At 48.1% G+C, this 14,601-nt stretch overlaps 1 protein-coding gene across 2 annotated transcripts in view; it reads left to right on the top strand.

Annotated features, from left to right (window-relative positions):
* Positions 1 to 14,601, top strand: part of prickle1b (prickle homolog 1b) — a 37,090-nt gene that overhangs the window by 8,109 nt on the left and 14,380 nt on the right. Inside the window, exon 1 of one of the 2 annotated variants that reach the window (XM_062482984.1) lies at positions 10,295 to 10,533. The exons of the other annotated variant lie outside the window; for it this stretch is intronic. The gene's annotated coding sequence lies outside the window, so the exon portion shown is untranslated. Of the gene's footprint in view, positions 1 to 10,294; positions 10,534 to 14,601 lie in introns of those variants that run through there. 2 annotated transcript variants of the gene reach the window in all.

The raw sequence follows: 14,601 nt of genomic DNA, 5'->3' as shown, positions 1-14,601 counted from the left end.
CCACCTCTGGCTCTTCTGCTGCCTGTCTCTGCCTCTGTCTTTGCCTCTTCTTCTGCCTCTGGTCTTTCTACACCCATGTCTATGTCTTCCCCCTCTGGCTCTGTCTACACCTCCACCTCTGCCCCTTTGCTGCCTCTGTCTTTGAGTTCCCCTCAGCCCGTACGCCCTGCCTGTCAAACACACCCTCTCTGATGAGCTCCCAGCCTGTCGCTCTGTCACCTCGTGTCACTCTCACACACGTCTCAGTGAGCAGGGACGGAGGAAGGAACAACCTGGAAATCATCTGATTAGCTGTTTCCCACGTGTCTGCCCAGCAGCTCCCAGACAGAGACCGGCTCTCCGTCCTGCCTGGACTCTCTGGGAGGTCTCTGCTGAACGCTAGATGGATACAGACAGGAAGGATAAAGAGGCAGGCTTTAGCTTAGCTCACTAACACTGTCTTAGTGTATTGGCACCAAAGCACAAACTGTACAGACAAAAGCTTTGTAACAAAGCTGACCTACTGAACCTAATGTGGGCTGTGTTCAGTGAACCTCAGCACCTTAATGAACCTTGAAGAACCCTGGGCTGAGGGGGACCTTCCTGTCCCCCTCAGCCCAGCTCAGATGCTTCCACCCTCCCCAGAGCACGACCCTGGGGTAGGCTGGACCACCGCGCTGCCCCAGGGCGCCGGGCAGTAACCCGAGCCCAGTCCAGGTCAGGGGTCAAGGGTTAGCTGGCATTATGGTCTGGGGGGCAGGGGGCACGCCCCCTCGTGTCACGCTTTTAATTGTAATTGTCATGTTGATGGAGAGGAAAGGGACTGGAAAATTAGCGAGCTAACATAAATTAGAATGAAAGACCTGTTTTTGTACAGGGAGAGGAAAGGTTTGACACAGTGAGCTATCGTATCTCGGGGCAACCTGGTGTCAGAGGTTGAGTTGTAGCTGTGTGTTTGTAGCAGTAAGTTGTCTTTGGGGGTTCAGGTTGTAGGTCTTGTCTGGAGAGCTTCTGAGCTGTTTGTTCCCCACCATTTCAGTTTATTGTAGCGGCACTGTTGTGTAAGGAGTTGCGTGAGTACTGAAGGACACACAGTCTTGGAGTGATGGAGAGAGAACGAGAAAGAGAGAGAGAGCGTGTGAAAGATGGACAGTGGTAGGAAGAGGAGGACAGTAAAGAAAACAATCTTTCTCTGATGAGCTGATGATGTGTCCTGTCTGTCTCTTGCTCTGCTGGCTGTATCTCCAGGACAGTTCCAGAATGTTCTGTGAGTTCCAGAATGTTCTGTGGGTTCCAGAATGTGTCCTTGGAATTCGCAGTCCTGCAGCCGTGGTAGTAAAACACATGTGGGCTTGTAGAGGAATGGAGAGGCGGGGGGGGGGGGAGAGCCTCAGACCTATGCTCCCCCACCCCCCCGCCTCTCCTCTCCAGGGATCACCACCCTGGTAAGCCGCTGCAAAGGGACACGGCTGGTCTTCACAGTCAACATGTAACCTGACACGTGTGGGTTGTCCTGGTCCAGGGTGTACTGTGGGTGTGGTTCAGAGGGTTAGTGTCGTGCGCTGTCTTCTGATGGCTCTCCTGGACACTGTATAGACTGAAGCCTGGAGCAACGTTTGTTTCATTGTCCTTTGCGTAAAAATAAATAAATAAATGATACAAGATGACTATTTCTCACCCTGTCCTTCTGGTTGACAAATCAAGTCGTTGATTAAATGGTAAATGTGTGGCCACATCCTTTCCGTCTCACAATTTATTTGTAATTAAAATAATTTAATTACCTTCAAGTAAGTATATGTTTAATGGTTTAAAGTGTTACCTGTGAAGCTCTGTCCTCAGTACCTCCTTGACAGTGTGACATGCCCCTATTCACTACACAGGCCATTTTTGGCTTATCCATGTGTGAGTTCACCTCAAAGTGGCAGTTCTGCCAATCCCATCATGCCCTGGTGTCCTATGTTTCTTCTGTGTCGATGGCAAGCCTAGGCTATGTATTATTGATCCGTAGCCATGACGATGGAACCTGATCGCTAGTGACATGAAGCCTGCCAATAGGTGTCAGATGTCCTGGTCAGGTGATGATGACATCACGGTTGTTAGATCATCACTGTGGGCCTCACTTCTAAACACAATCCTGGAGTTGATACAAACACAAAATCAACTTTCAGATGGAGCTTACACAGCCTAGTTTCAAATATAGCACTCAGCACTGAGGTACACCATGCTCTCCGAATTACTGAAGTGCAATTTGTAAAAAGGTTGTGTATAATTAAAATGCAATTATTCAGTTTTAGTTATTCATAAGTTTGTGCTTACATAAGTGGTACATTAGGCTAAATTATGGAATGAAACACATTGCAGCTACCAGCATACAGTTGCATGCTCACAAACACACACTCACCCTTTCCTTGTATTGACTAGCAGACCAAGGAACTCAACTTATCCTATACTCCTTTGGTATGAGTCTCCAAGAAGGACAGTCCTGTTGTGACTGGAACCCTCTCTCTGTCCCCTGCAGGAACGCTCACAGCAGGGGTTTGTGTCACAGTGAATAAAGAGTGTGGAAATCATAACATAGAATACAAACAAAATCATACATGGAGCAAGACACACCATCTTAGCTGCAGGGATGAAGGAATGGAGTGTTTGAGGAGGGCCTGCAGCCTGTTCGTCTGTTGGACAGGTCCATGAGGGACTGTAGCCTGAAGACAGGTAGAGAGAAGTCAATCTGAGTTCACCTGTCTGTCTGTACGTGACTATATCTGCCCATCTGCTTGTCTGCTTGTTTGCCTAATTTCTTGCCGCATGCCTGTCTAGCTGTCTGCCTGTGTGTGTATACGTGTCTGTGTGTGTGTGTGTGTGTGTGTAAGGCTGTGTGTGTGTAAGGCTGTGTGTGTGTGTGTGTGTGTGTAAGGTTGTGTGTGTGTGTGTGTGTAAGGCTGTGTGTGTGTAGCCTTTGGCCTCACTTGCCACCTGCTCTAGTGACTGACGAGACAAACGACATAGTTTCCAGAGAGCAGTGTTTTATGGGGGACAGGTAACACCTGTCGAGAAGGTTCAACAGTCTCCATGCAGATCTGTATGAGTAGGGCTGTTTGATCTGGGGTGTGTGCGCAGGTGCCCATGTCGGTGTGTGTGTATGTGTGTGTGTGTGTGTGTGGGGGGGGGGGGGGGGGTGTTTACATATTATTGGTCCTATGCTAGTAATTAGGCTAGTGAGTTGAAGTATTGATTCCTGGCACCTCCTCATGGTGATAGTATTGATCTATTGATGGGGACCCTGTGGGACTACACACAGTGATGTAACCACTCTCCATGTTGAACCGCACCGCATCTACATCGCCTGTCATGCGTTCCTCAATCCTCCCCCCACACACACGCTCTCTTTTTCTCTCTCTTTCTCTTTTTCTTTCTTTCTGTTTGTGCCTTGCAACGAAGCATGTCAAAATACACAATCTCAGTGTTCCTGAGAAATGGTTTGCATGTGAAGTGGGATCTCACAACAAGTTCTCTCCTTTTGTCTTCCTCCTTGGTCGACCTCAATGTATGCTGCCTCGCCCCTACACAACGTTTAATCCCACTGTACATCGCCAGATGACCAACAATGATGTCAGATTATCGTCTACGGGGGTTTGGGGGAGAGTCTATTGTGAAGAGCCACAGTGTGTGGCTCTTAAATCCCTGGCCTAATATTTACATTAAATCCTGTGTTCACCGCAGGGGGCCAAGTTCTTAGTATGTCTTTAACAAGGACTGACACAGTAAAGCTAACCACCCCCATCCTCGCCTGCTCATGGTCAATCAAGCAAACGAGGTTAATCAAGCTCCACTGTTTCAGATGGCCTGTGTGTGTACGCCTCCCCCCCCCCCCCCCCCCCCCCCGCTACAATGGCATTGTTTATGTGCTCTGAGTGATTACTGTGTCCAACCCCCCTTTTATTTTCAATTTTCCATAATGCTTCTGTCCCCTCCCCCTTCTGTCCCCTCACCCGTCTGTGGGTGCGGGTCGTACCACCTTGGAGACGGGGGTGGGGTGGTGGGGGATGCGAGGATGGGGCCGTATGGCATCAGGACTGTCCTCTCTCTAACTGTCACCAGGCGGGGGAGAGGGGGCGTGTTAGCCTGCACTGGCAGCATTGTGAGCCAATGTGGCGTGAGTAATGTTCGTTGGGTTTCACCGAGGGCCCCTGGGCATCGGCACAAACAAAGGACCTGGGGGTGTGGGGGACAAACTGTAAGACACACACAAACACACACACACAGAAACACGCACACACAGACGTACATATAGAGAGATGTTAGCCAGCTGACATTACTGTAATGGACACCACTTTTCTTTCATAGACATGCATTTTGTTTACTCATCTGAAATATAGTATAGCATGTAAAATTGCTCAAATTAATATATCTTTATTAGTAAAGACCATTATGTAAGTACATTTAGATTTCCAGACATGGAGTCAGGCCATGGAACATTCCAGAATCATTCTGCGTTCCCTTTCTCAGCAGTGATCAGGTCAGAGAGTTTTGGAATCAGACCATCTTGATAAACTTACAGCAGTAATCTGTCTCAGTCTCTCACCATCGCTATGAGTCTATCTCACATCTCAAACAAATGGGACATGAAGAATAAACCAGGTTATGTCTAAAAGCTCCAAAGGAAGATTTACAAGATTAACCATGCGTAGCCCAGCACTTGCATTTGACAAACTAGATTTGGTGGAGGACTGGTAACACAGAAGAAGCTTTGGATGTGATTAGCTCAGGCTAATGTGACTAATGTGGCTGTAGACGACACAGTGCCTTCTCCCTAAAGTCAGAGTTACAACGTTAGCTGTCAGAGATCCACAGCCCACTTAACCACATGATGAATGGTTTAATCCCCAAACTACAGAGGGTCAGCCGGAAATGCACATCAGTCAAACCAGCAAACCCCATCCATTAAGCTCCTGGCACAACACTTTATGAAGCTCCTAATCCAATTGCTTGACACTGAAGGAAATCCCTGAGAAGGAGTCACTGGGTGGCAGGGGGGTTTCAGACCCTAGGTCTCCCACATGAAAGACACGGGTCAGCTCAGTAAGCCGAAGCCTTTGGTGGTGGTGAAGCCTCCCTCTCTGACCGTGATGAGGCTCGTCTGGTCTGCAGCTCGAGGGTGTCGCCACTGCTCCCCCCGAGACCCGCGACCTTTCACCCCGCTAGCTCACAGGTCATCTCTGAGGTCAGCCCTGGACTGCCCGAGTTCCCACCGAAAGAGTCTGAACCCACAAGGCCACGGATACACACACACACACACACACCTAGCCGTCTGAAGAGATAGACAGAGGAAGAGACCTCCACAGTTCCTGATTAACATGTGTTCTGACACACACTCAGCCAGCCTGCCTCTCCACCTCCCCAGGTGAGCAAGTATCACTTCACCATTTAGATGAAATTCAGCTTTAATGTTTGAGCAAGGACGTTATTAAGTTTGCCCAGAGTCTAGAAGTCTAGCGATCTGTATTAATTACACATTACGGTAATAAGTAACCAGTGATTTATGGTGCCGCTTTTGGTGTCAACTGCACTGCAGCAGAGACAGGTATCATTAGTCTGCTAGACTCCTAAGTCGTGGCCGTATAAGCATAATGAGGTCTTTCATTATGGTGCGGCAGGAGAGGCACCAGTAAGCTGTTTATCCTACACTCTCTCCCTCTTCCTACTCTCTCTCACTCTCTCTCTCTCTCTCTCTCTCTCTTACTCTCTCCCTCTCTCTCACACTTTCTCCCTCTTCCTACTCTCTCTCCATCTCTCTCTTACTCTCTTACTCTCTTACTCTCTCACTCTCTCACTCTCTCTCACACTCTCACACTTTCTCCCTCTTCCTACTCACTTTCTCTCTCTCTCTCTTTCTCTCTCTCACACTTTCTCACACTTTCTACCTCTTCATTTTCTCACTCACTCACTCTCTCTCTCTCACTCTCTATCTATCTATCTCTCTCTCTTACTCTCTCTCTCTCTCTCTCTCTCTCTCTCTCTCTCTCTCTCTCTCTCTCTCTCTCTCTCTCTCTCTCTCTCTCTCTCTCTCTCTCTCTCTCAGTCTCTCTCTCTCACACCTCATTGAGGCTGTTTAACTTGGCACTAAACAATGTGGGCTATCAAACCCAAGCCTGCTTTCTCTCTATCACCCAACCCCCTCCCCTCTCTCTCCTGTACTCCTGGCTTTTCTCTCCCTCCTCTTTTCCTTTCCTCCCTCACTCCCTCCATCTGTTTCTACCCCCTTGGTCTCTAACGCTGTCTTCTCCCTTTTGCTCTCCCTCGTAAACCTCCTCCTCCCTCACTCTTCCTCTTCCTCCTGGGCTCCTCTCCCCAGGCACGTTGACATCATTGTGCAGTAAGCCAAGTTAAAACAACAGGCTGTTTTAATGGGGGCCCAGATCTCACAGCAGGGCCTGTCTCCTTGCTGCTAGCGTACTGGACTACTGGCCTGAGTCTGACTGGGTTTATTCCACTTCAGTGAACTGTTTTCCTGTTGTTCCAGATGCTATTGAAGCTCCTGCCTCTGCCCCAGCCCATAGCCTTAGCTTCCTAGCCCTGGCCACGGCCCCGGCCCCGGCCCCAGCCCATAGCCTTAGCTTCCTAGCCCCAGCCCTAGCCCTGGCCCCAGCCCTAGCCCTGGCCCCAGCCCTAGCCCTGGCCCTAGCACTAGCCCTGGCCCCAGCCCCAGCCTTGGCCTCTAGTCTTAGCCCCCTAGCCCTAACCCTAGCTCTAGGCCTAGCCCTGAGCCCCTCTGTCTTAGCCTTGTCTGGGTTGGGCTGTTCACAAACATCTGGCTCTGGAACAAAAAGTGATCCCATGTGTTTCGCTGAGCTGTGTTCATTGTCTCCTCAAGCAACCTAATTCTCACAAAACTGCAAAAAGAAAAGAAAAGATCTGCCCGAAAATACAATAATGGTTACATCCTGTAAAGAAGATTGGCCACGCTGGGTTTTCAGAAAAAATATTTTCGGTTGGAATCCATCTGTTATCCTGCTGTTGCAAACCTGAAGGAGTGTACACTGCTGGGACCCAAGGACGACATGAGAACAAGAGGTGGTGCTTTACTGCTTTCATGATGATCAGTTGAAAGCTGTGAGTCTCAGAGCAGGGTCAAACAGGTCAGCTCAGTCTGAGACAACAGTCCCTCAACACCCAGACACCGTCAGGTTGTTTGATGCCAAAGCAACCGTGTGTGGTGCTGCCATGGTGATGAGTCATAGGTAACAGGAAAACAGAAAGTTACCATGGCACTTAGTTGTGTGAATGCTTTCTCTCTCTCTCTGCCATACACACACATGTATAGCGTCCAGTGGAAGAAACCAACGCTGACACAGCAGAGTTTTCTCAACCCTGAAACGATGGAGGTAAAGATCGGCTGTTGTCAGATTCCACCTGAGGACCTTTCTCTTATGCTTCCTCTTGGAGACCAAAGCCCAGAGAAGGAAACCTACCTCGGTCACAGAAATAGCTATATACCGTAGGGTAGATATGGAGCCATTGAGTATCATGTCCATATTGGCCATACCTGTGACTACATACCTGGGACAGTCTGTCCAGTCATTTTACCAGAAGTAGAGAAAGAAAGAAAGAAAGAGAGCGAGAGAGAAAGAAAGAAAGAGAGAGACAGAAAGAGAGAGAGGGCGACAGAAAGAGAAACAGACAGAGGGAGTGGGTCTGTACAGAGAGACCAAGTCAGGCTAACAGTGATGAAGATTCAGCTTGATGCTGGCTGCAGTAGATTCCCTGTGATGTGGGGGACCTGACCCTGCATGTGCTTTCACTGGCTAAGAGAGATGGATGATGGGTGTGGGGGGAGCCTTCAGAGAGCAGGAAGGGGAACAGGAGGAGGGAGAGTTGGACAGAGGAGGAGGAGGCATGTTCTTTGCAACACAAGGAGCTGGAGTGAAGCCAAGAATTCTGGGAGCTAGCGAGTTCTGAGGAAGTGCTGCATGGTGGGGTATCTAACCCCCACTCCCTCCGCCCCCCCCCCCCACACACACACACACACACCCCTCCCCTCCTCACCCCCTCACTACTCCTCCTCTCCATTCCTCTCACCTTCCCTCCACCCTCCCACCATTTTTCAACCTCTGCCCTCCTTCTTCACTCCCCAGTCCTCCACTCCGCTCCGCTTCCTGCCCCAACCTATCCTCCTCTGCTACTTTCTTGTCCTCTCTTATTCCAATTTGAAGGAGCCAGAAGACAGACATTTGGCTGGAGTTGTGAAGATGACAAGAACATTCATTTCTGGGGACTGTCAAAATGATTCACTTTACTGGTAGCCCCAAAGGGGTCGACCTCATTGCTTTTATCCACATCCTCGTGTGTGCGTGTGTGTGTGTGTGTATGTGTGTGTGGGTGGGTGGTTGTGTTTGTATGTTAGTTTGTGACTGTGACTGTGTGGATTTGTATATGTTACAACAATGATTCTTTGTGTGTGTGAAGCCTAGCCCTTAGGTGTGTGTGTGTGACATTCCTCAGTGTGACCCTGAAGCTACATACCGTCAGCCACTTCCTCCTAACTACTCAGACCCCCGCTGAGAGAAGTGAGCTTGACACACACACACACACACACACCAGCCACACACACACCAGCCACACACACACCAGCCACACACACACCAGCCACACACACACCAGCCACACACACACAGAGGTTTGTTTCTCTTTCAGATTGACTCACTAAACAACCAGTCAATCCTTCCTCCCCCACTGCTTTCTACCTTCCCTCATCCCTCCCTCTCCTCCTCAGCCCTCCTCCCCATCCCCCTCTTCCTGTCCTTTAGCCCTTCAACCCTAAACCTTCCCCTCCATCATCCATCCTTTTAATTACTGCTAGGAGAGAGCTAGGGACTTCTGGAGATTTCAGCAAATTGGGCCAGAGAGCCTGAGAGTCAATCAGCATGAACAGTCACTGCGAGTGTTTAGGTATGCCTGCTATGTGACTGGTGGAGGTAAGGGAGAGTTTCCGGATGTGGCAAGCATGTGTGTATGTGTGTGTTAGCCTAATTGGGCTAGGTTAGTTTGAGTGTCCATAGGGGGGTGGCCTGGACAACCAATCCACTTAAAAGGATTAACAATTAACCAGGGACCTCACTTCACTGTCACACACCTGTCAGAGACAAATACCACTGGGAAGCCAAGAATCTGTATGTGTGTGTGCGTGTCAGCAGGGGGTGACCACTGTTGATTCCCCACAGTCAGTAATCACCCCCTCGGTGTCTGGAATGCCAGAGAGGAGGAAGTGGTTTGTCATGCTTCAGTCATTCCGTTTCTTTCCCCTCATAAGAAGACGTGTTGGGCCAGAGAGCTTGACTCTGGGCCTGCCTTGTCACTCCAGATCACCATGACCGCTCCACCTGGGAACAGAGGGATAGTGGCATGTAGATGTGGCAGGGGAACGTGAAATCTTCTCCAGATTCGAACCCTCTAATAAGGCCTTTACAGAGGAGGAGGGGCAGGTGGGGGGGTTAGGGGTGTGTGTGGGGAGGGGGGATTACATATGAGACCACTAGGGCCTCTCGGCTGGTTGACAGGGAGACAGGTTAGCTTTCTGACTTCTTGCCAGTTGATTATTTGACAGACTGGTTGATTAGCTGGTTAGTTGACTAACTAGTATGGCAGGTGGGACAGCATTGAGTAACCTGACGCCTCCTCACTTTGTCACCCTGAGACAGTTGTGGAAACGGATGCTATATGTGCTTGCATGCCCAAACACCCATGCATGCATTCACACTCAGAAACACACACAGACTCAGAAGTATGTGTGGCACTCAGCTCAGGGGTTCGTCTACATACCTGTGGCACATGTCTAAATGGCAACCAATTGATCACAATGATTGTCTTCCCATGATGTGGGATTCAAAGGCTTGCATTCTAAGTATAGTCACTCAACCGTCAAGTCCAAGTTGTCTCAACATAAGACACTTGAAGAAGTGGCCTCTAATGATCTGCTCTAGTCCATGAGGTTTTCCAATACACAAGTGTTTTCTTTTTCTTTTATTCATATAGTGCATATATAAAGTACATCAGAAGGTCAAGGATCAGAAATATATTGTTCATTATTTTGGTGGAAGGAACCTTGTATTGACCAGTCACAGTGCAATGTAACCACATCTCAGCTACCAGGCTCTTGAACAATAATACTAGTAGCTTCACTTCAACCTGCCTGCCTGCCTGCCTGTGTGTGTGTGTGTGTGTGTGTGTGTGGGGGGGGGGGGCAGAGGGGGGCAGCGGGGGGCGTTGTCTGAGCCAATAAGCAGAGAGCAAAGCTAATGTCATCTGGCCGCTCGTGAGCCTCGGTGTGCTTTAACTTGTAGTGCTGAACAGCGCTGTTTACTCTGGGTCCTCAGCTGTCGGACTGTGCGCTGAAACCAGACCGCGGCTCCACGATGTCAGGAAAGCCGACTGCTTTCTAGTATTGGATTTCAGATACTTCTACTTTTCGGTTTAGCTTGTCGTCTATGACGACAAAAGTGATTATTCTACCAGAATAAAGGAATAATCCGTCAGGACCGAATCCCTAATCGGAGTCTGGTGAGTGTCTGTTCCCAACACAGTTTTGTTGTGTCTGTGTTAGGGTGATATCACATTGCAGGTTTAGTGCACTTTTCAATTATTTGCATTTCTTAGTCAACTGTGTTAGAGTTTTAAGACGTAGGCAACTCAATAATCTCTAGGTGTGCGTCGACGCACACCTAGAGATTATTGAGTTGCCATCATCCATCATGCTTCACATGTAAACTGCCTTCTCGTCTCTGATGGAGTTTGTCTACTTTTCTGCTGTCTTGCGAGAGGTGTGGTCCTCACGAGCGGTGCACTGTCACATATGGATGGTTGGCTCTGGTTTCAATCGTTGTTTATGGTAGAAATGGACCAGCATTAAACTTCGAAGAAATGGGTGAACACTGAGTAGCTTGTCGAAAAAGTCGAAAGGGATTTTCAACTTCGGCGCAAAGACGCGCAGAGAAGTGTTTGCATTCTGGTGCTTGACGCGCAGCGCGACTATGTGGGGTTCCAGATGTGTGGACTCAGCTGTTGCTGTCATTCAGAGTTTTTTTCTTCTTCTCTCACTCTCTCTTTCTCTCTCGCTCTCTCTCTCTCTCTCTCTCTCGCTCTCTCTCTCTTTCTCTCTGTCTCTCTCTTTCTCTCTGTCTCTCTCTCTCTCTCTCTCTCTTTTCCTTGCCAGATACATCCATCATTAAGGTATTCGGTCTGTGAAACCTAACCTGTAGTGACGCTAACTACCTATTCAGCAGTTGTCAAATTTACTTCATCGAATATAACCCTTTAAGTGTATGTTGAGACTTGATATGTGTAAATTCTCCCCAGTCGTTCAAGGCAGTTGCCAAAGTTGCCCTATTAAAAAACCGCAGTGATGATAGTGGTGTCACCTAGTGGTAGTTAACGACGATGCACAATACAAGGTGACTGCATTTGTAAATAATAACTGAACAAAACGTATAATTGCAAAGTCATATACCAGATGTGACAGTGTTCCAAGGCAGTCCAGTCCTCCGGTGAATGACAAACTACACCAGAAGCATGTTACTGCTGACTGAGGGGGTCTAGGGAGGGGTCAGTAAGTCCAGTTAATACTTCAGCCATTTAGACCACATGGAGGGCTTTCTAACTTACCTTTACCTTTAGCTCAGGTGACTGGAATGCATCACTGGAATGCTTTGTAACAACATGTGATGATAAGCTATTACGTTGACCTACCTGAGAGTGAGGAGAATGGTTTATTTTAGTGAACACCTAGGTGTAAGTTAAGCATTCTTTACTTCGTATTGGGTATGTTTTGTTTGTTCTGTGTGATCGTCATAGAGACTTCTTGGGAACATGTTTTCTGCATCAGCACCTTAGAAAGCCAGTGTAGTCTACTACCCCGTACAGTAGTTCTGTGTATACTTGGGTGTTTGAGGAAACAGCAAATAAAATGTTGATGTTCTTGGACTCCATTCTGGAAAAACTTTTATTGGTTAACTGACTGAGAGGTTGGCTGGCTGGTTGGCTGGCTCCATAGTCCACACACCTAATTCTTCATATTATTTTTGTTAATAATGCAATCAAGCCCTAATGTAGGGGTCGGAGTCTGTGTTCTCTCTGTGTAGACTTCCTCTATATGTTAGGGCATGCAGGGTCCAGTTCATATTCTCTGCCAGTCGGTTTTTGTCCCAATGGATTTACTTACTCTCCGTGTTTACGTTGGAACTGAAACAGCTATGACATTAAATAAATGTATCCAACATGAAGCATAAACATGAGTATGAAATATATATGTGTATGGGAGAGAGAGAGAGTGTCTGTGTGTTTGTGTCACCTCATCCATTAGTGTGTCAACAAGGCTGTTTGTGCAGGGCTGAGGTGTAACCAGAGTAACCGTGCACAGAGCCTCGACTGTCCTCCCAGAGAGAAGCAGGGCTGTAAGCTTCTGCTGACCACAGCACTTTCCTGCCTGGACGCTCCAACTTTGCACTGAGGCCAAGTTCTGAACAAGTGGAGTGACCAACGCTCTGTCATGGGGGACTTGAACTAAATTTGTCAGTCAGGCTAATGTTTGAAGACCGGGGTTATGAGACATGTGACCAGCAGAGAACAACAATCTAAAGGTTAGAAAATAGGACAGTATTGCAAGTTTGTGTTTGTGTGTGTTTCTATACTTGTCTGCATAGTACTCATGAATCATGACTAGTGCTTGAGGGATAGTCAGTGAAGGGTGAGTTTGTTCCAACTCCTCGTCGGTGTTTTCACACCAAGCTCCTCTGACCTGAAGCAGTTTTCTCGTTGGATGAGGAGGAAGAAAGAACACTTCCAGAATCTCTCTCACTCTCTCTACATTGGTCGTTATCTAGATCCAGTTCTTCATGTTGTGTGTTAGGACTTGCAAAGCAGCAATGAGGAGCCTGCAGCAGAGAATGATGCTGTAACTGATCTGGGCTGTTTGGACACTTGTGATTCATGCCTCACAGTGCAAGTCAGTTAGGCACCACCTTAATTACCCACACACGGCTCTGCATTTGATGATGATTAAAGGAAGGCATTGGTTTTCTCTCACTATCCCTTTTCAGTCTGCTCTCTCGTGGCTCCCTTTCTCTCTGTTCCCCCACTTCACACCTCCGCACACACACACACACACACACACACGCAAAGTCGTCAGTAATACTGATACCGGTTATTAAGCCATTCAAAGTAATTGTCATTAAAAGCATGTGATAAAAGGCTGTAGAGTAACGGTAAACACCATAGCTAGACTCAGGGTCTGTACGCACAGACAGGTGGAGTTTACCATGACCACATAATTACTGGATGATCTCTCTGAGCTCATAGCTACATGAACAACTTACACAGTGACTTACAAGCAAACCTAATCCCCAAGCTTTGATAGGCGGTATCTGATCTCCAGGTGGGGGGAATGTTCAGACAGTGGAAGAAGAGAGACAATATGTAGTCTTTGACACCTGTAGACACTGCTGTTATACAGGAGATATATGGGAGAGAGGGAGAGAGAGAGAGAGAGAGAGAGAGAGAGAGAGAGAGAGAGAGAGAGAGAGAGAGAGAGAGAGAGAGAGAGAGAGAGAGAGAGAGAGAGAAACTGTCGATTCCAGCCAGCTAATACACAGCCAGAGTGGTTAGTAGGTTCTGTAACCACAATATTAACAGTTATGATTAAAAGCTTGTAATTAATTGCTATAAATGCCAACATAATTAGGAGGTTGCTTCACTGAGGGATTCATTCATCTTCCCAAACCAGTCAACTGTCGAATCCAACATGTGTGGACTTGTTTTTCCTGCATGGATGTGAGTGTTTCAGTTTTCTCCGGGGAAAGCTCTCTCAAAGAGCCCCCACCTCCTGCAGAACCCACCCCCTTCAGAACCCCTTCCCCCAGGCCATTAGACAGCAGGACGCTCACCTCCCAGCAACATAGCCCATTGGCTTCAGGTCAGCGCTCTACTCAGGAGTGGGAAGAGTGGGATTGCAGTATGTAAGAGTGTGTGGTGTGGAGAGTAGGATTGCAGTATGTAAGAGTGTGTGGTGTGGAGAGTAGGATTGCAGTATGTAAGAGTGTGTGGTGTAGTAGGGGATAAGGTTGTCTTCATTTCTGTGTGTTTGTCCCCAAACCTCAGGCCAGACCACGCCAGCACCTAGAGAGGCTGTGTGGAATGTTGCTGTCACTGAGGTGTCACATACAAACCCAGCAAAACAACCATTTATCTTTTCTCTGTCTAACTCTCTCTCTCTCTGTCTCTCTCTACATCCGGCTCAACCTTTGTCAACACATGTAAAGCTTTATAGGTAGAAACATATACTATATGGGTACAGTGTAGGGAGTGAGATGGCTGAGCGGTTAGGGAATCGGGCTATTACTTAGAAGGTTGCCGGTTCGGCCGTGCCAAATAACATTGTGTCCCTGGGCAAGGCACTTCACCCTACTTGCCTTGGGGGGAATGTCCCTCTACTTACTGTAAGTCGCTCTGGATAAGACTGTCTGCTAAATGAGTAAATGTAATATGGACAGGGATTTGTAGTATACTCGAAACAGTTTCACTCTTCCTCCTTCTCCTCTTCCTCAGCATTGAGTCGGGTCTCACTGAACAACTAGG

Source organism: Osmerus eperlanus, chromosome 17 (genome assembly GCF_963692335.1).
Source record: "Osmerus eperlanus chromosome 17, fOsmEpe2.1, whole genome shotgun sequence".
Taxonomy (NCBI): domain Eukaryota; kingdom Metazoa; phylum Chordata; class Actinopteri; order Osmeriformes; family Osmeridae; genus Osmerus; species Osmerus eperlanus.
This window is presented reverse-complemented; position numbering and strand designations above follow the sequence as displayed.